This window comes from Phyllostomus discolor, chromosome 7, assembly GCF_004126475.2.
Source record: "Phyllostomus discolor isolate MPI-MPIP mPhyDis1 chromosome 7, mPhyDis1.pri.v3, whole genome shotgun sequence".
In the NCBI taxonomy this organism is placed as follows: domain Eukaryota; kingdom Metazoa; phylum Chordata; class Mammalia; order Chiroptera; family Phyllostomidae; genus Phyllostomus; species Phyllostomus discolor.
In genome coordinates, this window is record NC_040909.2 from 82,602,102 (window position 1) to 82,628,660 (window position 26,559).

The following is a 26,559-nucleotide window of genomic DNA, read 5'->3' on the forward strand; positions in this document are numbered from 1 at the left end:
ACTCAATCCACTGAGCTACACCAGCCGGGGCAAGTCTTTCATTATTTATTTTATTCTGGAAATGGAATCTGAATATTTGTCATAATTTTGCCAATTTTATATCTGTAACATATATCTAAAGCAATGAGGTTACTTGATTTTAAACTTTGAAGCATAGCAGGCTTCATGGTACAGAGATAGGAAAATAATCTAAAAATAGTTAAAATCATCAGTTTTGCTATATTTTACCACAATAAAAAAACCCTGAAGTAACAGAAAAAAATCTTTGTAAATCTGAATTGGATTCCTCCTTAGTATTAATTATAGGATATTTGTAGTTCAGGCTGAGTTAGCATAACATACATGCCATTTAGAAATGAAAGAATTGTTCTTTCATAGGTTTAAGAATATATAAGGAAATATGGTGGTGGCATTTCACAAAGGGTAACCACACTGGACATCTTTATGTAGTGTGACATTCTTAAGTTCAGTGTCAATGCATCTTCTTTTCTGGAACATTTCCATTTCATGTTTTTTTTTTGTTTGTTTCTGTTTGAAAAAAGACTAGGTAAATTTACTAGTTAGAGGGATGCTGAAAGAAGTTTAAAATTTGTTTTGCATTTGTTGTATTTCATTCTTGTTCCTTTAGGGGTCCTTTGCGCAGAGATACATACTTCTTCCATTTTTTTCTCCTACTTCTCCGAAATCCAAGGGTTCTTTGTGAGTAGTGTAGCTTGTTCCAGAAACACTGATACCCACTTCCTGGTTTTCTGTCTGTGTATCTGCACAATGCTTCAACCCCCAGCAACACACTTCTCCACTGTACATTATAGCCAGCAAATGGATGTCACTGAATATTCCTTCACTCAGTAACTTAGCTGTATCTAGGTCTTAGAAAGAAACTCCTTCATTTAATTGGGTAGGGCACCAATAATTTAACATGTGTAGCAAGTAATTGATTGCATCAACAAGATATTCTTTAGGCAAACTAGGTTTTCTCATGAATTACTCTCTCCTTTTGGTCAGAGAATGACAATACATGTAAAACAGGGCTCCTCATCACCAAGAGAGATATTCCAGGAGCTCATCCCCAAGCAAATCACAATGTTTGGGGTTCACATTATTTCCTTTAACTAAAATTTCTGGTTCTGAAAGGAAAGTGATCAACTCTCTCATTTTCTGCAAACACTCTTCAGTGAAATCTTCACCTACCAGTTTGTTCCCCTAAAAGTATGTCATGTCTAAAATAGCCTGTGTGTAAAGTCTGAGAAGGTTTGATGGATTTGAGCAATCTTTGTCTTCACACAAGACTTTCAATTTTTCTAGCACTGCAGAGGCCCAGATTAAAAAGTGATTGTAAACCAAAAAAGAGGTCAGCTTCTGGGCATAATGTGGGTCTTGAAGAACATGCTCTGTTTTCACTGGCTGCCTTGCTGAGTTGCTGCATGTGGGCCTGGGCCAGGTCTGCAAGCTACTCCACTCATCTCACTACACTGGAGCCTGCAGCCTCCATGGTTACAATGGGAGAGCATGCCACTAATAGACAATTTTTTAAATTATATTTTAATCATTGATAAAGTACAGTTTTCTCCTTTTTACTCCCAATCCAGTCCCCTCTCCCACCCTCTCCACTTCCCTCCCATTACCACCCTCCCCTTACTTTATGACCATGTGTCCTTTAAGTTTGTTCCTGTGAACCCTTCCCACTGTCCCCTTAAATTCCCTCTTCTCTCCCCTCCAGTCACCATCAGCCTGTCCTCTATTTCAGTGTCTTTGGTTATATTTTGCTTGTTTCTTTGTTTTGTCATTTAGGTTCCTGTTAAAGGTGAGATCATATGGTATTTGTCTTTCACTGCCTGGCTTGTTTCACTAAGCATAATGTTTTCCAGCTCCATCCACACTATTGCAAAGGGTAGGAGCTCCTTTCTTTCTGCTGCATAGAATTCCATTGTGTAAATGTACCATAGTTTTTTGATCCATTCATTTACTGATGGGCATCTTGGTTGCTTCCAGCATCTAGCTATTGTAAATTGTGCTGCTATGAACATTGGGATGCATAGGTTCTTTTGAATTGGTGTTTTAGTATTCTTAGGATAGAGTCCCAGCAGTGGAATTGCTGGGTCAAAAGGCAGATCCATTTTTAGTTTTCTGAGGAAGTTCCATACTGCTTTCCACAGTGGTTGTACCAGTCTGCAGTCCCACCAGCAGTGCACTAGGGTCCCCTTTTCTCCACAACCTCTCCAACACTTGTTGTTTGTCACTTTGTTTATGATGGCCATTCTGACTGGTGTGAAGTGGTATCTCATTGTGGTTTTAATTTGCATCTCTCTGATAGCTAGAGATATTGAACATCGTTTCATGTGTCTTTGGATTTTCTGTATGTCCTCCTTGGAGAAGTGTCTGTTCAAGTCCTTTGCCCACTTTTTAATTGGATTCCTTGTCTTCTTAGAGTGCAGTCATGTAAGTTCTTTATATATTTTGGAGATTACACCCTTGTCTGAGGTATCATTGGCAAATATGTTTTCCCATACAGTTGGTTCTCTTTTTATTTTGATACTGTTTTCTTTAGCTGTGCAGAAGCTTTTAATTTTGATGAGGTCCCATTTGTTTATTCTTTCCTTTAGGTCCCTTGCTCTAGGGGACACGTCAGTAAAAATGTTTCTTCGTAAAATATCTGAGATTTTCCTACCTACATTCTCCTCTAGGACTTTAATGGTGTCACGGTTTATATTTAAGTCTTTTATCCACCTTGAATTTATTTTTGTATATGGTGTAAGTTGGTGCTCAAGTTTCATTTTTTTGCACATGGCTGTCCAGTTCTCCCAACACCATTTGTTGAAGAGGCTATTTTTATTCCATTTAATGTTGCTGCCTCCTTTGTCAAATATTAATTGACCATAGAGACTTGGGGTTATATCTGGGCTCTCTGTTCTGTTCCATTGGTCTATGTGCTTGTTTTTATGCCAGTACCAGGCTGTTTTGATTACAGTGGCCTTGTAGTATAGTTTAGTGTCGGGTATTGTGATCCCCCCTACTTTACTCTTCTTTCTCAAAATTGCAGCAGCTATTCGGGGTCATTTATAATTCCATATAAATTTCTGAAGTGTTTGTTCTATGTCTGTGAAATATGCCATTGGTACTTTAATAGGTATTGCATTGAATGTGTAAATTGCTTTGGGTAGTATGGACAGTTTTGATGATATTAATTCTTCCAATCCATGAACACGGTATATGTTTCCATTTGTTTATGTCTTCCTTGATTTCTTTCTTTAGTGTTGTGTAGTTTTCTGAATACAGGTGTTTTGCCTCTTTGGTTAGGTTTATTCCTAGATATTTTTTATTTTTCTTTTTGCTATTTCGAATGGAATTTTTTCCTTGATCTCTGTTTCTGCTGTTTCATTGTTAGTGTACAGAAATGCCTTTGATTTCTGGATATTGACTTTGTATCCCGCTGTTTTACCAAATTCATTTATTAGGTCAAGCAGTTTTTTGGTAGAGTTTCTATGTATACTATCATCTCATCTTCAAACAGTGACAGTTTTGTTTCCTCCTTTCCGATTTGAATGCCTTTTATTTCTTTTTCTTGTCTGATTGCTGTGCCTAAAACTTCCAGTACTATATTGAATAGAAGTGGTGAAAGTGGACAGCCTTGTCTTGTTCCTGATCTTAGTGGAAAAGATTTTAATTTTTCCCTGTTGAGTATGATGTTGGCTGAAGGTCTCTCATAAATGGCCTTTATTATGTTGAGGAATGGTCCCTCTATTCCCACTTTGCTGAGTGTTTTTTTCATGAATGGGTGCTGTACCTTATCAAATGCTTTTTCTGCATCAATTGATATGATCATGTGGTTTTTGTCTTTGCTTTTGTTTATGTGATGTGTTACATTTACTGACTTGTGAATATTGAACCATCCTTGCATCCCTGGAATGAATCCCACTTGGTCATGATGTATGATCTTTTTAATGTATTGTTGGATGTGGTTTGCCAGTATTTTGTTGAGGATTTTAGCTTCAATGTTCATCAGTGATATTGGCCTAAAGTTTTCTTTCTTTGTTGTGTCTTCATTTGGTTTTGGAATTAGGATGATGTTGGCCTCATAAAAAGAGTTTGGGAGACTCCCATCTTTTCGGATTTTTTGGAATAGTCTGTGAAGGAGAGGGGTTAGCTCTTCCTTAAATGTTTTGTAGAATTATCCTGTGAAACCATCTGGCCCAGGGCTTTTGTGTGTTGGGAGTTTTTTGATTACTGCTTCAATTTCTTTTGTTGTTATTGGTCTGTTCAGGCTTTCTGCTTCTTTTTCATTGAGTTTTGGAAGATTATATTTTTCTAGAAAGTTTTCCATTTCACCTAGGTTTTCAAATTTCTTGGCATACAGCTCTTTGTAATAATTTCTTACAATCCTTTGTATTTCTGTGGTATCTGTTGTAATCTCTCCTCTTTCATTTCTGATTGTGTTTATTTGGGTCTTCTCTCTTTTTTTCTTCATGAGTCTGCTTAAAGTCTTGTCAATTTTGTTTATCCTTTCAAAGAACCAGCTCCTGGATTCATTGATCCTTAGAATTGGGCTTTTAGTCTCTATGTCATTTAATTCTGCTCTGATCTTGGTTATTTACTTCCTTCTGCTTTCTCTGGGCTGCCTTTGTTGTTGTTCCTCAAGTTCTTGTAGACGTAATGTAAAGTTGTTTGTTTGGAATATTTCTAACATTTTTAGGTGGGCCTATAATGCTATGAACTTCCCTCTCAGGACTGCCTTGGCTGTGTCCCATAAGTTTTGGGTCGTTGTGAGTTCATTTTCATTTGTTTCCAGAAACCTTTTTGATTTCTTCCCTAATATCACTCTTGACCCATTCATTGTTTAATAGCATGCTATTTAATCTCCATGATTTTGAGTGTTTTTGGTTTTTTTCCTTGGGGTTGGTTTGTAGCTTCAGTCCCTTGTGGTCTGAGAAAATGCTTGGTATGATTTCAATTTTCTAGAAATTCTTGAGGCTTTTTTTGTGTCCTATCATGTGGTCTATCTTTGAGAATGTTCCATGTACATTTGAAAAGAATGTATATTTAGCTTCTTTTGGGTGGAGGGCTCTGTATATATCAGTGAAGTCCATTTCATCAAGGGTATTTTGAATGCCACAGTATCTTTGTTGATATTTTGTTTGGAAGATCTGTCCATTTTTTGATAGTGGGGTGTTAAAATCTCCCACTATAATTGTGTTGCTGTCCATATCTTTCTTGAAGTCCTCTGAGATTTTCTTTATGTATTTCGGCGCTCCTATGTTGGGTGCATATATATTTACAATATTTATGTCTTCTTGATGTATTCTTCCCTTGAGTATTATGAAGTGACCTTTTGGGCCTCTCTTTATGGACCTTTTTTGGAAGTCTATTTTGTCTGTTATGAGTATTGCTACCCCGGATTTTTTTTCCTGTCCATTTGCTTGGGAGATTTGTTTCCAGCCCTTCACTTTCAGCCTGTGTAGGTCTTTTATCCTGAGGTGGGTCTCTTGTAGACAGCAGATATGTGGGTCATTTTTTCTTATCCAATCAGCTATTCTATGTCTTTTGATTGGAGCATTTAATCCATTTACATTTAAGGTTATAACTGATAGGTACTTATCCATTGTCTTTTATGTACATGTGTCCTCTCTCTCTCTCTCTCTCTTTTCCCTCCCTTCTTTAAAGCAGTACTTTTAGAATCTCTTGTAAAGGTTGTTTGGTGGAGGTGTACTCTTTTAGATTTCTTTTGTCTGGGAAGCTTCTTATTTGACCTTCTATCTTGATTGAGAGCCTTGCTGGATATAGTAGCCTTGGTTGCAGACCTCTGCTTCTCATTACCTGGAGTATTTCTTGCCATTCTCTTCTGGCTTGAAGTGTTTCCATTGAGAAGTCAGCTGTTAGCCTTATTGAGGCTTCCCTTGTATGTTACTTCCTGTTTCTCCCTTGTTGCCTTTAAGATTCTCTCTTTGTCTTGAAATTTTGTCATTTTAATTATGATGTGCCTTGGGGTGGGTCTCTTTGGGTTCCTCTTGATTGGGACTCTCTGTGTTTCCTGGATTTGTGTGACTTTTTCTCTCATCAAATTAGGGAAGTTCTCCTTCATTACTTGTTCAACTAGGTTTTCGATCCCTTGCTCTTCTTCTTCTCCTTCTGGTATCCCTATTATACGGATATTATTACATTTCATATTGTCTTGCATTTCTCTTAATCCCATTTCATTCTTTCTGAGCCTCTTTTCCTTTTCTTGCTCTTTCTGGATGCTGTTTTCTACTTTGTCCTCTAGCTCACTAATCCGATCTTCTGCTTCATCAATCCTGCTTTTCATTCCTTCTACTGTGTTCTTCAGTTGAGAAATTGTATTCTTTATTTCCTCTTGACCTTTGTTGAGAGTTTCTATTTCCTTTTTCATGTTTATATAGTTTGCAGTGAGATTGATGTAGTTTCCCTCTAATTTTTGAAAGCTCACTGTGAGTTCATTGAACTTCCTGGTAATCATTGCTTTGAACTCACTATCTGATAGTTCAGTTGCCTCTATTTCATTTAGCATTTTTCCTGAGGCTTCCTCGTTTTCCTTCAATTGGGGGTTGTTTCTTTGTTTTCTCATTGTTTGTGGGTTTCTTCTTTTTTTCTTCTTGTTTGTTAATTTGATCTGTTCTAATTCCTTTTAATTATGGTGTGAACTTCTGTGGTAGAATACTTGTGAGATTCAGTGGTGCAATCTTCTTCGTGTATTCTGGTGCTCACAGCTTCCCCCTATTCTTTTTTGTGATCAGTTGGAGGAGTAAGGCAAAATGGTTTAAAACAGCAAGACAGTATACTATGATATTTACTTTAGTAGCCAGTAGAGAAGAGAAGAGTTATCCTTTGGCTCCTTATAGTGTTAACCGTGATCCTCCACCACACTATGCACGCTTTAGAAAGGATGGAAAGAAGGTAAGACTCTTATTGGGGATGAGAGGATTGTTAGTTGGATTTAGAAAGCTGTGAGGCTGTGGGACTCAGATTCTAAGGTAGGGTTGGACTAAAGATTAGTATATAGGAGTAGTGAGTAAAAGAATAGAGACAACCCCCACAATGGTATAGTTCAGAAAATTGCAAAGTGGGCTGAGATCAGGTAGGGTATTGAGAAGCATTTACAACTGTATAGACTAGGTCTTACTAGAAATAATAGTAAAGTGACAGTCTTGTGGCAGAATCAATGAGGTCTAGATAACAAGAATAAAGAGTATAGGACCTTGAGAGGTGTATTAATGGAACACAGATGAAGGATAGTAACTTTTCAACACCTTGTGACTGAGATACCAGGGGGAACCTATCAAATGACAGTATAACCAGCCAAGCAAAGAAGATTATACAGAAAGAAAAAGAATACCAAAATATTATTAAAATAAAAAATGTTGGAAGAGTGAGAAAAAGATAATACAAATTTACAGTAACTTGCAAGATTAAAAAAAAGGAAAGAAAAGCAGAAGATGTAGTGCAGGAGAGATAAATTTGGAGTGGAAAGAGTAATATTAGGATGAATGGAAGAGAAACATAAGGGATTGGGAGATAAAAATAAGAAGAATTAAAAAATAAAATGTCACGTAAAACACAAGATAAAATCAATCAACCAACAACAGCCAGAGAAACCAAACAAAGCCAAAAAAAAAACCAACCCCCAAACAAACAAACAAACAAAAAAACCTCTTGTTGGTTTCTAACTGGCCAGACCAGTTTTTCTGATCTTGCTGGCTTCAGCTGGCTGAGGGACCTTTGAAATGCTTCTCTCTCTCCCAGCCAGACCTCAGCTGGTCTGTCAGGTACCCTGGGCACTCCCGCACACACTGGCTCTCTGGATCTCACTTCCACGTTCTTCTGGACTCCTGAGTCCTGCAGGTTTCCAGCTCTATGATCTCAGGAGGCACCCACGACATTTTTGGATTCACTGCGCCCTCCCTGGGGATGGTTAAAGGGCGCCCCCCCCCCCCAAACTTTTGAGATTCGTGGTCTAGGATTGCCCTAAGCGCCTCGCTGCGACCCTTCCGGCATCAAAGCGCAAAAGAGTCAGTCATCCTGACGGGGCGCGCGCCAAGCCGTTTCCAGCTCCATGTTCCCCTCTGAACCGCACTCCAACTGGGTGTGGGTGCCTTTCCCTGCTCCCCCTGCTCCCCCAGTCAGGCTGCTGGAAATCTCTGAGCCACCACTGTAGGAATGCACCAAGTGCCACATCCCTCCCGGGATTGCAGCGCGCAATTCAGGCCTCCCTATGAGGCTCGAGCAGAGTGCGGCCACTGATCTGCACTTCCACCGGGCTAGGGTTGCAGGCACCCTTCAAGGCTGCCCCTGGGTCCTGTCAGCTAGTGTCTCTCACTCCTCCCAGGCCTCTGGGTGGGTGTTCATAGTCCCTGGGCTATTTTTTCCCGTCCAACTGTCCAATCTGTTCCTTTTAGCAGCACGTTCTCCCCTGGAGTTGCTCACCCCCAGTATTCCGGGGAGGGAGCAGTGACTTCCCTCTCCCGGGCTCCCTGGGGCAGACCCCGGAGCACCCGGGGTGGGCCTGGGGTCTGCACACCCCTAGACCCCGCACTGATCTCTGGGCCCCTTTTGTCCTATAGATGACTTCTTACCGTCTGGTTTTCCAGTGAGTGCAATATTTTTTGATGTCCTGCTTTCAAAAGTGATTCGGTAACCTAGTCCACTTGCTCTGCTTCTCCACCGATCTGCGAGTTTCCCTCCTCTTCACAGAAGCAGAGAGAAACGCTGCCTACAGTAAAGCCGCCATCTTTCCTTCCTCAACAATTTTTTAAAGAGCATGTTCAGATTTATAGAAAGTTTGAGTGTAAAGCTGCACAGAGTTCCCATTCATGATCTAATTTAATATTATCCTACTTTGCAATTTTCCTTCATATTTAATATTTTTATACAATGTACAGTGATGCCTTATAGAATTCTATACCTGAGAACTATATAATTCTAATAACCAATGTCGCCCCAATAAATTTTTTAAAGTTATCTTATTGTTCAATTACAGTTGCCCATATTTTTTCCCCTGCCCAAACCCACCTCACTCCCTTGCTTCCACCCTCCCCCTTGGTTTCATTCATGTGTCCTCTATAGTAATTCCTCAAAACCCTTCTTCCCACTGTCCACTCTCCCCTCCCCTCTGGCTATTGTTAGATTGTTCTTAATTCAATGACTCTGGTTATATTTCATTTGCTTTTTTCTTTTGCTGATTATGTTCCAGTTAAAAGTGAAATCATAATGGTACTTGTCCCTCACCGCCTGGCTTATTTCATTTAGCATAGTGCTCTCCAGTAACTTTTAAAAATTTCTGCTTACCCCCAAATCAAGAAATATTTGTCTCTGATTTAGAATATGTTCAGATATTTTAACTGGAGAACTTTCGCTTTAACTTTTAAATCTAGATAAAAAAATCCACATATAATATTTAGCACTATATATTTCACATTTATCTGCAAGGTGACTATTACCATCAGTCAAGTATCCATATAGGATTGAATATATATATATGTGTGTGTGTGTGTGTGTGTGTGTGTGTATAACATGCCTAATGCATACCATATGTATGTAATTATTGAAAATAAAAATATTTTTTGAGTGATAACATACCAAAATACTTTAGAAATTATTAAAAAACAGGGAGGATGAACTAGATTGTAACACATTTCTACTCTATTTATAATGTTTTATATATTAAGCTTGATGGGACCTACACCAGTGATTTTTTATTTGTCTTTATATTTTTTAAGATCCTAAGCATTTACTAATAATTCAAGGACATCGGGATAAATGTGTCATAAAAGCACATTAAATTTTGAATTGATTTGGTCCATTTTCTAGAGTCACATATTACATTCTGTCTGAAATGCAGAGCACATCTGGTCAATCAATCTTTTCAGCAATTAAGCAAATTTTATTATGCCCCAGAACTTGGAGAGTGAACGGTTCTATTTCACTAATTTGGGGCTACTTATGCTATCCATTTTGTTTAATTTATGTTACATCTTTCATTATCACATAAATAAACTAACCACTGACAATTCTGAGCATTTAAGCTCAGGGCAGAAGGCTTTAAGGTCAGTAAATTTAACAGAAATAGTCTATGTAACACTTTTGCTAGGTACTCTCAGACACGCTGTGGAACAAACAGTGGGTGAGAGTCTCTGGCTGTCCCATGTGGATAAAGGCTAATACATGCACTACCCAAGAATACAAGATTATGTTATCTAGAATGGTTGTTTATAAACATTAGTGTTCCTATCAGTTTCAGCTTCAAATATTTCACATTTTATTGGTTGAAACAGTTAAGAAAGTAAACATGTTATTCAGTAAAGTATATAACATTTTATTTTATTATATAAACATCTGTATTTTAGAAGAAAACCAGATAAGCACTTTTTATTGGTTAGCTTAGCTCATCTTTTTAGCACTACTATGAAATAGATGTTTTTATTTACTTTTTATAGCAGAGGAAACTAATTTGCAAAGAACACTTTAATAAATTAGGTTTACGTAGACTGTAAATGCATAGGTATTAACAGAACTGTTTATTTTCTCCCTTAAACAATTATAACATACAGAACACAGTACAGAAACCCCAAAACCATGACTGTGGATATAAATAAGTTTTCACAAATTTAACTTAAAGTTTGCTGTCATCAAAATCAGGAAATTTTTTTTCACATTTTTTATTGTTTAAGTACAGTTGTTTCCATTTTTTCCCCATGACTCCCCACCACCCCAGCTATCCCCACTTCCCACCCTTGATCCTACCCCTCTTTGGTTTTGTTTATGTGTCCTTTATACACGTTCCTGAAAACCCTTCCCAATCCCCCCCTGTTAGCCCCTCCAACCTCCCCTATGTCAGTTTGTTCTTAATTTCAATGTCTCTGGTTATATGCTGCTTTCTTGTTTGATTTGTTGATTAGGTTCCACTTATAGGTGAGATCATATGGCAAAAAAAAGAAATAGATTTTGCTAAAAATGCATAATATTTTTATGAACTGTCAAAGTTTTTATTTCACCCACTGCTAAGAGTATACTCTAGTGATTTATACTCTTTTTGGATTAGTGGCTTTTCTATTATTGATATTTATATAAATGGAATCATGTAATCCACATTATTTAGTGCCTTTTTGTTCAGAAAAATGTCTGTGAGATTCATTCATGTGGTATGTATCAGCAGCCTAATAATTCTTGTTGCTCTATTTAGTTTTATGGATAAGGTGAAACTTCTATTTTTATTGATAGACATTTCTATTGTGTACATTTGAGTTTTATGAAAAATGCTATAATAAGCATTTTTTAAATACCTCTGCTATGTATAAGTATGAACGTCTTGTGGACATACAATAAGGAGGGGAAATTTCTGTTCCATGGGGCATAATATGATCAGTTTATGTAATAAAAATAAGTTCCAAAATGATTGTTTTTATTTATTATTCCTCCAGCTATTATAAAATTTGCTTCACAACCTTGTTAAAACAATATTGACTGTCTTTTTTGTTTTAGTCTTTTTGGTGATATTTCTTTATATTTTGACTTTCAGTTGTATTAATAACTAAAGAAATTGAGAACATTTTTGAATGTTTTATTGTGAAATGACAGTTCAAATTTTGCTTTTGTCTGGTTTTATTAGTGTTTCAGACCTTCTGTTTAATTTGTAGTCCTTTATATCTTGGATATTAGGGCTTAAATAAGTGCAGTAGGAATTAGACACACACACACATATATATATATATATGTTATGTAATATATATTGTAAATATATCATGCATATATAATACATAAAACCACATATCATAAAACATGTTATTAAATTATAATAAATACAAAATTATATAAATAATTTTACATATATTATATATCCCCTTCTCCCAGGCTATGGCTTACTTTATCACTGTCTTATTATTGTCCTCTGATGAAAAAAGTTATTAATTTTAAAAATGTCCAATTTATTAGTCACTTCTTTTATGATTAGTCCAAATTATAACCTGTTGAAGAATTCTTTGCTTATGCTAAGATCACAAAACTATCTTTTTGCATTTATTCTAAACATTGTTCTTTTATGTTTTGAATTGCATCATTCAGGATTTGCCAATAGAATTTAGGGCCAGATGGCTTGTGTACTCTCAGACAGGAGAGCTTGGGTTTACTAAGCAAAGTCTGTTTCTTCAAGAGTTTAGCTCCTTCCAGCTGGTAGCCTGACTATATAGTCACAACAATGTAGAAAACCAAGAAAAAGAGTTTGGGAAAGACTACAAAATGAGCACAAAGGACAAGGATGTGAGGAGACAATACCTGGGGCTGGTAATACATGTAATTTACCATAATTTACTCATAGACTCTAATTATTTCCTTTCCTACCAAATATAATATGAAAGAAATTTAGAAATTCATTATCTTTAAGGTATTCAAATAAACCATCCAATCACAGTATCACTCTCAAAGATCTGATGCCTATATCAGGTCCAAATGGGTCCCCTTGAAAGTTATTTTTCTTTATATGGACACTTATTGTGGCAGATACCGGCCAGCAGTATCCATCTCTGCTGCAGATGCTCGTCAGCAGCACAAGAAAAACATACACAGAGACAACCAGGTCCTGTGGAGAAATAGGGCCAAAACGGCCACTCTCTCTAGTGGAGAGCACCCCGTTTCCATTCCCAAGCAGATTTTTATTGAGAATACAGACTTAGTTTGTGGATTCACAGTCTGGCAGAAAAGATCAAAAGAAGTAAGTGACTTACAAAGGTACAGACAGAATCCCCGCTGTGATTCTGGGTAGAGTTTGGGGTTTTATCACTACAGGACCTAAAAGTCTAGTCTCGTTTCCTGCTTGTGCCTTCAAATTCTAATTCAATAACATCCTCTAGCAAACATATCTCACAGGATCTTGCATATTCTATGTCCCAGGCCTGATTACCCTGGGGGGTCCGCCAACTCTGGTGTGGGCTGCACCTGCCCCTGCTATTTCCGCAGGTCTGAGTCAACAGAGGAGACAAAGGCAGCCAAGAGACTTGGATTTCTCACTTCTAAGAACAAGGACTCAGGCTTTGACAAAGCTGAGGGGGCAGGGGTTGATGTTGATCACCCCTTTATTTCCACGGCCCTGAGTTTCTTCCCAGAGGCCTCCTTGTGATCATGCCTGTCTTAGGCGATTCCCTCTGTGGGAAATCTTACCCATCATTGACTAACTGATCAAGCTTAGGAGGTCAGGCACAGAATGGGCAGAGTTCATGCTGGGGAAACAAGTTTTGTCTCCTTAGTGGCTCCTGGTCTGGAGGCCTCTTACTCAGCCTAAGTCACAGGGCGTTACAGCTTCCTGACACCAGGCAGGGCGGTCCCCAACAACCTGTAAAGTTAAAAGATAAATGATCTGTTTTCCACACAACTAATGTGCAGTGTTTTTATTATTTAACTCCACAAGACACAACCATTCACAAAGGTCAAGGATTGCAATTGTATAACATCATTCTACGGCAGTTCTGAAAGTCAGCTGCCTTAAATTTTACAGGCTCCACCACTGTGGGGTTGGGGTATTTCTTGATTTAAACTTCATTTCTGCCCCTGAGAATGACGCCCAGTCCATTGTTCTTCAAGGTCCTTGAGTGGGCTCTCTGAGAATCATTCCTGTCCTATCACAATGAGCTGACTGTTTCAAGGGTATATCCATAGTCAAAACTTGTCAAATTGTATATTAAAATATGTCCAGATCATTGTATATCCATTATATGTCAATAAAGGTAATCATTAAGTAGTTGGGAAAAATAAATGAACTACCACAATACATAACATGTATGAATCATGGAAACAGAATGAAGTCTGTAAAAATAGAAGACCATGTGTCTCTGGGCCCTTTGTATGTCCTCCTTGGAGAAGTATCTGTTCAAGTCCTTTGCCAATTTTTCAATTGGGTTGTTCATCTACGTAGAGTGGAGTTATGTGAGGTCTTTAAATTTTGGATATCAAACCCTTGTCTGAGATATCATTGGCAAATATTTTTTTCCTGTAATGTTGGTTCTCTTTTCATTTTAATCCTGCTTTCTTTAGCCATGCAGAAGTTTTTATTTTGATGAAATCACATTTGTTTATTCTTTCCTTTATGTCCCTTGCTCTAGGGGACATTTCAGTGAAAATATTGCTGCGTGGAATATCTGAGATTTTCCTGCCTATCTTCTTCTCTAAGACTTTTGTGGTATCACAACTTATATTTAAAACTTTTGGTTTTAAATATAAAATAAAACTTTTGGACAAAACCAAAGGGTGGCTGGATCAAAGGTGGAAAGTGGGAATGGCTGGGGTGGTGGGAATTATGGGGGGAAATGGATTCAACTGTACTTGAACAACAGTAAAAAAAAATAAAAAAATGAAAAGATGGAAGTCTCCAAACTTTACCTACAGCATACACAATTATAGTAAAGTTCAAAAGCAAGCAAAACTAAATGTATTCAAATAGCATTCAAAAGATAATACAGGAGAATAAAATGTAAATGTAAATTAGTGATATTGAACAGATTGTAATAATTACCATTCAGCAACAGGTTGTTCTTAGATTTTAGGAAGGTAAGAGACATGCCTCAAATCACTAATAATGATGGTGGTAGTGATATACCATCACAGATAAACCAATTTCCTGAGAGTTGGAATATTTTCTGAAAGTTGTATTTCTACATATCTTACCAAATGCTATTTTATTGGTTTGTCCATATTGAGGATATATAGATCTTAAACACATCATCTTGTAAACTCTAAAAGTTTTTTTTATTTGAAGTCATTAAATTTGCTTTCAGGCAAATATCTATAATCTACACATTTTTTATTGTCAGTGTTCCCTGTGCTATCTCACTGAAACACCTTGGATATAAGGTATATTAAAGATATAATAAGAATAGATCATTAACAACTGTTAATAGTCTTTTCAAGACTTAGTTGTGCAAAACAGTGAATTAATCTCTTCAGATTAATTAAAAAATGCTACCATATGGTAGGGTTTTCTTTATTTTTAACATGAAGATAGAATTACTCTGCTAAATTCTTTAACTTCAATTTTAGGTATTTGAATAAGAGACATTTTTTGTATGGTATACATCAGGATAGAAACATATGGTGTTTATGCATTTTCTCCTAAATCACAGATGACTACTTACTTTCCATGTGTCAGGGAAAAAATTGATTAATCACCCATTCTTGTTAGTCTAATGTTCAGCTAAGAGATGTTCTTTTGAGTTTTTGACTCAGTTTCTTTGTATATGTTATGACCTTTGCAGTCTTAACTGCAAAGATACTTATTTCCACATTAAAAAAAAAAACTCCTTCAGATATTCTTACTTTTAGATGCTTCTAGAATTTTGCTTCAAGTCAAATTTAAAAGTGTAATTGGACAGGCCTATAAAATTTTTTTCCAGTGATTTTGATGGTTTAAATATGGATGAATTTGGAGAGATATACCTTTATTTCTCCACTGCTGTTTTCCTGTATTTTAAAAATATCTTTAACATGTTTATAGGCTGTAGTCTGGGTAAATTATATAGGTGTTTGACCTGTTCAACTAAAATTTTCTGTCATTTTAGTAAAATAAAATAATGCAGAGCAATATGTTAATTAAATTAACAATTACCACCAGCTGAGGGAATTAAGTCTGAACTTTTGATATTTAAATGACTTTCAGGTTCTTTCAATTTTTGCTTTTTGAGTATAATATTTTTAAAAATTGAAGATGTCTTTATAACAATCACTTCCCAATATCCCAGAATTAATATACTTCATAAATTATAACATGTATTATCTGTGAAGAAAAGAAATCCATACCTACTTTATACATCTGTGCTTTTACAGAATACAGCATAATGATTAAATAATATTTCATGACCTGGTAATTTTCATCCATATTTATAAGTAAGCTTATGGCACTGCAAATTAGCTATGACTATGTTAGACACATGAGAATAAAACATCATCTCACCAGTTCTCCAAAGACATTGTATATTATAGTTATATATCTACTGAATCATTCTGTGAATGCAGAATAACGGTCTGTTATGTTTAATACTTTTGGTTAAAATCCTGTTTTCATGGTTCAAGAAATGTGTTTTGACCGATGCATTCTATGGACTGATTTACCTACTCCACATCTAATGAATCTGAAATGGTTTTAAGTGGGTTCTGATGATGACAGGTGACATCTGAAAGTATCTTGTGATACCTACATTTAAAAAAAAAGAATTTCCAGTACAGAAGAGTTTAAACTGTCCAAACCATAAAGAAATTATTTTTCCAACAAGTGAACTTATGTTCTGTTCCTTGTTTCCTCCAGTATTTTATAGACTCTTTGGAGTAATCAGATCAATTCTGCCAGATCCCAGGCAATTAACTTTTTAGCTACAGTTCACCTGGCTATCTTGAGATCCCATCTTCTTTTTAGATGCTGGAATTTGAATTTCACTCAGCCTAGGTGAGTCTTTGAGATCGGTGTGGTATTTTTATGTAAACTGGATTTTTATCTCATTTAAAATTCCTCACTGACACAAACAATGGAACAAGGCAAAGGTTTCCTCAGCAGGAGGTCCAGTATTTACTGTAAAGTAAATGATCACTTTTTAAAGTTATTCTTTGTTTTCTAAGAAAATAGTTTGTATTGTTTAATCCAAGGACGTTTTCCATTAAAATATACTATTTTTCTTACTAAAATATTTCAAAGGACTGAATGTTTGTGTTCTTCAAAATTAAGAAATTAAATCTTAACTCTCAATATGATGGTATTTGAAGTGGAGCCTATGGGGGTTATTGGTCATGAGGGTGGAGGTTTCATGAATGGGTTTAGTGACCTCATAAAAGGGACTTTTGAGAGCTCCAGAGACTCTTCCATCATGTGAAGGGCTTCCCCACACAATGAAAAAATGGTCCTTTGTGAAACTGCGGGATTTTACCAGACACTAAAGTCGCCAGTGCCTTGCTCTAGAACTTTGCAGCTTCTAGAACTGTGAGAAATAATTTTTTTCTGTTTATAAAGCCAACCGGTCTATGATATTTTGTTATAGAAGCTGAAGTAATCTAAGACAAATACATTATTGATAGGTTTAGGAATTTAAGACTGGTATTCCTCAAGAATATTGTGTAATTGTTTTATGGCCCTTGTGCAATATTATGATATCCTTCTTTTTATAATATGATGCAGAGAAGTAGGAGGAGGGTAAAATCAGTGTTCATTATCTGTTTCTCTGCACATAGATTGAAACTGCTCCCCGAAGTCATTCTGTTATCATTTTCCTTAGAGACAATAAGGCTCCTCAGTGAGGGGGTTGGGGGTAGTCTCTTCCAAGAGAAAACCTATCTTCTAGTGATAAGGCCATTGAGAGCCTTAGCTGTTGATATTTTATTATAAACTCAGAAGTACAGTTATTATTCCCATCTTTGCTAAAAGGCAAACACTAAGAGAAGGCTATACAGTAGATAATCTCTAGAATATATAATGACTGCTTGTCTCTGCCATTAATCTGTGATATTAGTAAGTAGTAATATTGAATGGAACATGTTTATATTTGAAGTAATGGTGAATAAAATAAAAATAAATTTAAAAACACAGTGTTTTAGGTTTGTAAAAATTCATGGCTTCTAATATGCAAATTAAAAATAGTCTTAAAAATTTTCAAAACCAGCTTCTTAGTGCTTTTAGTATGTTTAAATTCTCTAGCACTAACATTGTCAATAGGAATCAATATTGGAAGTGCTTCTAGATCATTTATTAAAAAAGAGCTAAAAAGTCGTATAAATTAAAAAAATTCTGATGTATATACACAGCATTTAAATACACATACTCCTTGTGTACAATTTAATGAGATTTGTGTATTTATAATTTTGTTCATCAAGAATTCAGCTTAGCCACAAGCCAACATTATAATTTACTATATGCTAAACATGCAATTTATAGTCCATAAAATACTACAAATCTATAAAATATGATCTCAGAATGCATATATTTAAATTAATGTGTTATAAGGTAATTTGAGTTTATTAAAATATAAAAACCCTATTAAGACAGCATTTTATGAATATTTAATCCTATTCTCATTTTGGACTCCTGAATTTTATAAGAATCTTCATCTCAGAAAATCAAATACGATTATCTACATTGTCAGAAGTATACACCGATTGAGTTGGTGTTACCATTAGAGTCATCTTACTTCAAACTCATTATTTTTCCTCATATACCAGTAGGTCAGTTTTATGTCTGGCAAGTGATAGGAAATATTAATTGAATGGGGAAATTACCTAAAAATAATAGATTTTATATCTTTATTTCATAATGGTTTTTACTTTTTATCAATGCAATTTTTTCTGTTAACAATATGTTCAGTGTCTTTCCTGTGCAAAGCATGTGTTCAGCAGTGGGTCAAGCAAAGATAATTGAGTGAGGTGCTTTGCACAAGGGATTTTCGACCCCAGAAGGGTGACCTGTGCTGTCATTACTGGTCTCCCATAGCCACTGTGAAAGGGAAGTAGGAATCCATTGTGAGTGATGCCAGAGAAAAATGATTGATGATAAATCAGGATGTGAACTGAAAGTGTAATTAATATCCTGGTACTTTTTAATCAATGCCTATTTTTATCAGTAAAATTTAAGCGTACATCACCTACTCCAGACACTTGTAATCTGTGTAGTAAACCCAGGAAATTTTCACTATACCAAGTGGTGATCAGTTTTTCTGACCTCTACTGTATGTATATTTTCTCAAGTTTTATAGTAGCTGCTTCCTTGGTATAATAATAAGATCAATGGTTATTATGGTGCTTATGATTTATTTTCAGACATAATTTAACTCTGAATTATGTTATTTTTTATTCCCACCTCTCTGCTACTTTTGCCATTAGAATTCAATTTGTCATTAGTTCTTTTAAAATAAAACACCATTACTTATACAATTGTCTATAACTCTCATATCTTATTTTATACAGTTTTAAGATGATTATCTCAAGAACTCTCTCAAATATTCATTTTATCATTTCTTTGACTATGATTTTAAATCTGTCAAATATACTCTGAAATTAGATCTTAAATTTTAATTAAACTGAGATTAAACTCATATGAACTTAAAGACCCCTATGATGGAAAAAGTTATTTTTTCTTTCTTTTTATTTTAGTTTAGAAGCAATAATCAACATATACAAATTATTGTTTGTTTAATAGAGTTCAATTATTGCTCAAAGTATAACATCACTTGCAGAACATATATTCTACAGGTATTTCTACATGTATATTTCTATATGTATATTCCACAGGTATTTTTACACATTTACATGCTTTTCAAGGAGAAAACACATCTATTTTATAAACAATATTGTTTTTAATATACTGGCAAGGGATAGTATATCTTATTAAATCACTAAATTTAGTTATGAATGATATAACTTACATTGAATGATATAGTTAGATTGAAGCTATAAGCATAAATTTTAGTTATATTCCTTTTCATTTAGAAAGAGAATATATATTCATGATGAGGTATAGAATATGTTTTATCATTTTATTGCTAAACAATTTAATAAGGCTTTTCTGAAAGTAAGGCTAGGTGTTCATCTTTTTGATGTCTTTATTTCTGCAGCTATCTTTATAGATAATTAAAATATATTGTTTCAAAGACTTGTAATTAGTATGTTTATTGGTCAGGGTACCAATAAACTGAAAATAAGACAATAAGTTAAAATTAGGGTAATTGAAGGAGGGTTTAAAGAAAGAACTAAATATAAAGTAGGCAAGGTATAAGAAACCTGCATGAGACAGCTAGGACCATCAGGCTAGTAGGAGTGATTATCAGCCCTAGCCCTCTTTGATGAGCCTGAGTGGGAGCACTTCTGAGACCTCCAAAGGAAATTTCCTGAGCAGAAGTCTGCCTTGCACAGAGAAGACTCATTCTTGTGTACTGTTGGTGGGATTGTAAATTAGTATAGCCTCTAGGGAAGAATAGTATGAAGTTTCCTCAAAAAATTAAAAATAGTACTGCCTTATAAACCAGCAAGTCCATTTATGGATATTTTTCTGAAGAAAACAAAGACGCCAATTCAAAAAGATATATGCACCCTTATGTTCATGGCAGCATTATTTATAATAGTTAAAATATGGAAGTAACCTAGATGTTTATCAATACATGAATGGATAAACAAGATGTGGTACAACTATACAGTAGGATATTACTCAGCCATAAAGAAAAGAATGAAATCTTGCCATTTATAGCAATGTAGATGGACCTAGAGCAGGGGTGTCAAACTCATTTTCACTGGGGGCCACATCAGCCTCATGGTTGCCTTCAAAGGGCTGAATGTAATTTTAGGCCTCTATAAATGTAACTACTCTTTAACAGTTAAGCAAGAGCTCAGAGCTACTGCTGGGTAGAAATAAGGTGCCAGGCTAGATAAAACAAGGAGGAGGGCTGGATTCAGCCTGAGGGCCTTGTGTTTGCCACCTGTGATGTACAGGGTATTACATTCAGTGAAATAAGTCAGACAGAGAAAGACAAATGATATCACTTATCATATGATATCACTTATAAATGAAATCTAAAATACAAATAAAAAAACAAAATTAAATAGATCAAACTCATATTTACAGAGAACAAACTGATGGTTGACAGAAGGGAGGTTGTTGGAGGGCTGAGTGAAAAAGGGGAAGATGATTAAAAAGTAAAACTTCCTGCTATAAAGTAAGTCATGACAGCGGAGATGGTGGTGAAGTAAATGGGATCTGAGCCCATTTGCTCATGTACCCAACTGGGACACTTAGCTGATCTTCTGAAAAACAAACTGAACAGTCAACAGAATCTTAGCTGATATGAAGTTTGCAAACCATTGTGCAGAGAACACTTCAAAATGGGTGGCAAGGAGGTTTTATAGGTGGATGGGGAAAGGCCCCAGGCATGGCACCAGAAACTGTAACTGTTGCAGGAACATCAGAAGAGAGTCTGGGTTAGGGATAGTAGCCCAGTGGCTCCCTCCCCTACTAGGGTAGGGAATCCACAGACCTGTGCTGGGAGAAATAGGATTTAAAGATGCACAGAGCTGGTGGCAGTGTGGTCTGTGGCTGGGAAAGCATCAGAAAGTAAGATTCTGGCTGCACGTGGAGCTAGGGAAAGAGGAGAGCCAGATTGTCTGGAACTGAGATGGACTCTTGACTTGCTAGAGAGTTGGAGTGCGTGGAAAGCCAGGCAGTGGCTTGGGGCTGCATCACTTGCACCCAGGAACACTTTTTTCAAAAGGGCAGGACCCTGTGCATACCCAACTGCCTGGCCAACAAGGAGGGAAGTTAGTGTACATGATTGGTACCTAACAAGTACACCAGGGCAATTTGATCAAAGGGGTGCAAGTGATTTGTTTTTTTGACATCAGTCCGACCCAGCATTGCAGAGTGGAGAGTGCAGGCCACAGTGTTCTGAGAGCTCAGTGGTCTGAGAACTGTGCACCCGAGATTAAGTGAGGCTGGACTGTACCCCCTACACTGGCAGAACCTCTAGGAAAGGAAGATTGAGCCCAGTCACCCAACTCAGGCAGGAGCAGGAAAGATCTGCAAAACTGTCTGGGCAGGCTTAACAGCCTGCAGAGGGCTGTTTTGCAAGAGTAAGACCTAAAAGGGCCCATTTAGAACTCCCCACAAAGTACACCAAGTCCTAGGGCCCTGTTTCACTGAGGCCATCAAAACAGGAAGTTAAGAAAGGATAAAAAAGGGGAATTCAGGGTGCTCCCCAGATTAGGCTCACACACAAAGATGCCAACTACAACTAGCAGGAGAGAACTGACCCTCTTACACAGATTGCTCCCCACCCCCATGAAACAGACAGATATTTAAGCAGAAACTATACATTATTGGAAATAAAATGGGACAGAATAAGACAGGAGGTGCAGGGGTGGGTGAATACACCCAAAATTTCCCCCCAAAACTGAACAATGCCTCCCAAGGGAGACACAGAGATTTGCCCCTCTAAATCATGACAGAATCTCCCTTTAGAGGCAAGGGAATGAGATATAGGAGGTTTGGCTAGAAGTTGGATGGCCCACTTGGAGACCTTGAGATGATAAAAAGCCAGAGAAGGCTCCAGAAAGAAGTCAGAAGGTGGACACAAAAAGCTGAGATGAATTTCACCTTGCTCTTTATCAGAACTTGCATATTTTTCTCTTTTGTGCTTCCTTTCATATAGCATTTTAATATTTCTTTCATTTCACTCATATTCTAACTAACTCATGATGCTTGGCCTTTTATTTTCTATTCTTTTTACTCAGATTATATATTATATTCATATTATTGTTATACCAAATCTCACATAGCACCCTTCCCTGGTCTTACTCCATCTTGCCGTCTTCCTGACTTTTGTAACTGTTTTTGTAAACTTTATCTTCTCTCATGCCACACCATGCTCCTATTCCTTACTATTACTATTTCTCCTCCATCTAACCTCACACAAGTGCTCTTCTCTCTTAATTCAGCTCACATTTTATCCCCTTGTAATAGTCCTATTTTCATTTCACCTTTATGAATTGTAACAATTTGTATGAAATATGATGATTATTGCTGTACTTCTCCAAAGAGAACCCCAATTTGTTCACTATTTGTACTTTAAATCCCACAGGATACTCTCTCCCTGTCTTACTCCACTTTACTTTCTCCCTGCCCCTGATCAGTTGAGTGAGGAATTTTATATTTTATTTTTATTTTTATTGTTCAAGTATAGTTGTCTCCATTTTGCCCCACCCACCACTCACCTCCACCCCACCTACCCACACCTTCCACCCTCAATCCTACCCATCTTTTATACATGTTCATTGATGACCTATTCCCTTCTTTCCCCTGTTGTCCTGCTCCCTGCTCCCCTCCGGTTACTGTCAGTTTGTTCTTTATTTCCATGTCCCTGGTTCTAGTTTGCTCACTTTTGTTGATTAGGTTCCTGTTAATGGTGAGATCAAACGGTATTTGTCTTTCACCACCTGGTTTATTTCACTTAGCATAATGCTGTCCAGTTCCATCCACACTGTCATGAAGACTAGGAGCTCCTTCTTTCTTTCTGCTGCATAATATTCTATTATGTAGATGTACCACAATTTTTTTATCCACTCATCTATTGATGGTCATTAAGCTGTTTCCAAATCTTTGCTATTGTAAAGGGTACTTCTATGAACCCAGGGGTGCATAAATTATTTGAATTTGTGTTTTGGGTTTCTTCAAGTATATTACCAGCAGTGGAATCACTGAATCAAAAGGCAGGTTCATTTTTATTTTTTCAGGAAATTCCATATTGTTTTCCACAGTGGCTGTACCAGTCTGCATTCCCACTAACAAGGCACTAAGGCTCCCTTTTCTCTACGTTCTTACCAGCACTTGTTATTTGTTGATTTATCAATGACAGCCATTCTGGCAGGTGCAAGGTGATATCTCCCTGTGGTTTTAATTTGTGCCTCTCTGATGGCTAGTGGGGTTGAACATCTTTCCATATGTATATAGACCACCTGAATGTCCTCCTCAAAGAAATGTCCATTCAGATCCTTTGCCCACTTTTTTTAAAAATATCTTTTTTTAAAAGATTATTTATTTATTTATTTTTAGAGAGGAAAGAGACAGAGAGAGAGAGAGAGAGAGAGAGAGAGAGAGAGAGAGAGGCAGGCATCAATGTGCAGTTGCTGGGGACCGTGGCCTGAAACCCAGGCATGTGCCCTGACTGGGAATTGAACCTGTGATGCCTGGTTTGCAATCTGCGCTCAATCCACTGAGCTACTCCAGCCAGGGCGCCCACTTTTAATTGTATTATTTTTCTTCATGGTGTTGAATTGTTTAAGTTCTTTATATATTTTGGAGTTTAATCTCTTGTCCAATGTACCATTGGCAAATATGTTCTGCCATACAGTCGGCTCCTTTTATATTCTGATAATGGTTTCTTTAGCTGTGCAGAAACTTTTTAGTGGAAGCATATACTGTGTTCATGGGTTGGAAGAATTAACATCATTAAAATGTAAATACTACCCAAAGCAATCTATAGATTCAACACAATTCCTATTAAGATACCAATGGCATATTTTACAGATCTAGAGAAATATTCTAATAACTTATATGGACCCTGAATACCTTCAGCAATCTTGAGAAAGAGGAACAAATTTAGAGGGATCACAATACCTGATATCAAACTATACTACAAGGCCACTTCTGGTACTTGCATAAGAAAAAGAACACAGATCAATGGAAAAAAATAGAGAGAGCAGAAATAAACCCATATCTTTATGGTCAATTAATATTTGACAAAGGAGATAAGAGCATATGATGGAGTATAGACAGCCTCTTCAATAAATGGTGCTGAGAGAACTGGACTGGTACACACAAAAAAAAAAAAAAAAAAAGAAAAAAGAAAAAAAAAGAAAAAAAGAAAAGAAAAAAGAAAAACAAAGAAACTAGAACACCAACTTACACCATACACCAGAATAATCTCAAAACAGAATACTTAAATTATGAGTCATGATACCATAAAATTCCTAGAGGAGAACATAAGCAGTAAAATTTCAGATATTTTGCATAGCATAGCAATATTTTTGCTGACTTACCTTTTAGGGTAAGGGGAATAAAGGAAAAAAATAAACAAGTGAGACTACAAATTAAACTACACAATACTTTTTGGACTGATGCTATAGATTTCAGTGATTACTTCATAGTGATTTTAAAATCATAACTTGGATATTTTTTGAGATAAAACTAAACTTAAATCAGTATGATTAATGTTTACTTGCAGATATAATCTATCCTTTACCTATATTCACAAACAGTAAAAATTTCATCAATGTTACAAGCAAATGAACCATTTAAAATTAATTTAATTTGAAACATTTAAATAATCTTGATAATTAATAATTAGCTATTTCATTTGGGAAGATAAAATTACTAAAAATAATTGCACCAGATATTATGAGTCAATAATCAAAATTGCATATTGGCAGAAAAGTGTCAAGAGTAACTAGACTTAAAAAAAAAAAACAACCCTGGAAATCAATGAGATTTATCTTAATCCTGATTCTGCTTTGTGATCTGGAGAGGAATACATCCTGTGTAGACTACTTGACAAAAATTTTTCACCTTCAGTGTCATCAGAATATTAATTCAGCATCTTCCACACAAGGTAAGACAGTAAATCAGAGCACTTCTAAAATATTTTGAATGCTTAAAGGGAAGGTATTTTATTAACTTGAGAGCTTTCCTTCAGGCCTGCACATGTAACCCAGAATGTGAAAATGGTTTATTTTCAGATTTATTACATCTATTTTAAAATGTTATATTCTTCAAACATAAGAAAAAAAGTGGCTTCTTAAAAAAAAGTATAACTACCAACACATATAGTATAATAGCAGGACAGAAATTTTTCCAGCATAAAATTTATGACTGATAATAATACCAAGCATTTCCAAGGTAAACAAAGAAAACAATATTACAATAAATCTAGCACTATGTAAATTATTTGTTAACATAATAATTCATGTTACATATAAGTTACTTTCTTTAATTTCAGTAAGGTTATTGAATATAAAATTTATTTTAGGTTTGAAGATACCACAGCCAGTGATGATTAGTGAATGATTAGCTATAATAACTCTGTTTCAGAGCTGAGACAAAAGAATAGTAATCTGCACATGATTATGTTTCTTTTTTATTTTCAGTTTTCAACATAAACTTGCAAGAAAATTTAGACTTCTGAAATTTACCCAATATTGTCACTGCTGACTATCTGTATTGTTCCTTTTACTTGAACTGTTCTCCTAAAGAAAAACTTGAACTGTACCTTTATTTAAATGTATATGGACCCTTCTAAATGTCACTGAGAAAGTTAACTGAAAAAAAAAAGAGTAATTTCAGCTATTTTATATGAAACTCAAAGCTTTAAATTATTTTAATTTTAATAATGCAAGACCTTGAGAAATGACCTGTTTCAATGACAGTCAAAAAGTATGTTTCATTACATGTATTACATTTTTAGTTTTAAAAAATGCTGCAAAGATGATAATACCATTAACAATGACCAAATATGTGTGCAATTTCTGTATAACTTTTACCACCACTCACATATAGCTTTTATATCTTCCATGTATATATGTATATAATCTTCCATAAATATTCTCCTTGAACATCTGAATATAGCAGTTTTCTGGACTACAAATGCTCAACTATTTTAAATCTCCAATTTTTTACATAAACATCAAAAGTTTTAATGCTTTTTCCAGTTTTATTTTAGTAATGCTAAAGTCATGTGATAAGAGATGCCCTGGCTGGTGTAGCTCAGTGGATTGAGTGCGGGCTGTGAACCAAAGCATCACAAGTTCGATTCCCAGTCAGGGCACATGCCTGGGTTGCAGGCCAGGTCCCCAGTGGGGCCCACATGAGAGGCAACCACACATTGATGTTTCTCTCTCTCTCTTTCTCTCTCCCTTCCCCTCTCTAAATATAAATAAATAAAATCTTTAAAAAACTTTAAAAAAAGATGTCTTTATGACAAAGTAATGTGAATAATAAAAAAAAACTGCAAAAATATTACCATAATTTTTTATTGTGCATAACTCATGGTTCTTTTT

The 26,559-nt window shown here is 35.9% G+C and overlaps 1 pseudogene; it reads right to left on the bottom strand.

The window, feature by feature from the left end:
- Positions 1-220: 220 nt before the first annotated feature.
- LOC114501271 lies at positions 221-8,737 on the bottom strand (annotated as a pseudogene).
- Between the last annotated feature and the right edge of the window lie 17,822 nt (positions 8,738-26,559).